Source organism: Phytophthora parasitica, assembly GCF_000247585.1.
Source record: "Phytophthora parasitica INRA-310 unplaced genomic scaffold supercont2.92, whole genome shotgun sequence".
In the NCBI taxonomy this organism is placed as follows: Eukaryota; Oomycota; class Peronosporomycetes; order Peronosporales; family Peronosporaceae; genus Phytophthora; species Phytophthora nicotianae.
In genome coordinates this window covers 191262-191792 of record NW_008649078.1, presented here as the reverse complement: position 1 = coordinate 191792, position 531 = coordinate 191262, and positions in this window count along the sequence as shown.

Sequence of the window (531 nt, the reverse complement as noted above, 5' to 3'; positions counted from 1 at the left end):
AAATTTTGTCTGCAGTTCCCGAAATCTACACACAACGAACAGAAAATGAAAGTGTCGTTGCAACCAGCCAGATATTTATTTCCCCGCTTCAAACGGTGTCAATATGAGTTCCAGGCTTCACTCACAGCCAGATTACCGTTTTTGCAATGAAATCGAGGTGGCCATCAACACCAGCGGTACTGTACATGTAGTCTGCACAATCACTGTCGGCGTTGGCGTCGTGACCGTTTTCGTTGCTGGCTTCCGCGTTGCTGATCTGGACCTCTTCTCCTTTCACTTATCCGGTATGAGTCTCCAGCTTCATTTCCAACTCTCAGCTTCGCTCATCACTTTCGTATTTTACAGCTGAAAGCCAAACACAACTAGCATTGATTTATCCCCATAATGTTCCGAGTTGGTCGCGGGATGACGAAGTCCGTGGTGGTCGCCAAGTCCCCTCGCACACTTCACTCCAGCACCACTATCGCAAGCCAAACTCAAGTACCAGAACACGACGGGGTCTCCCAACGAGGCAATATCTCCGACCTTCTT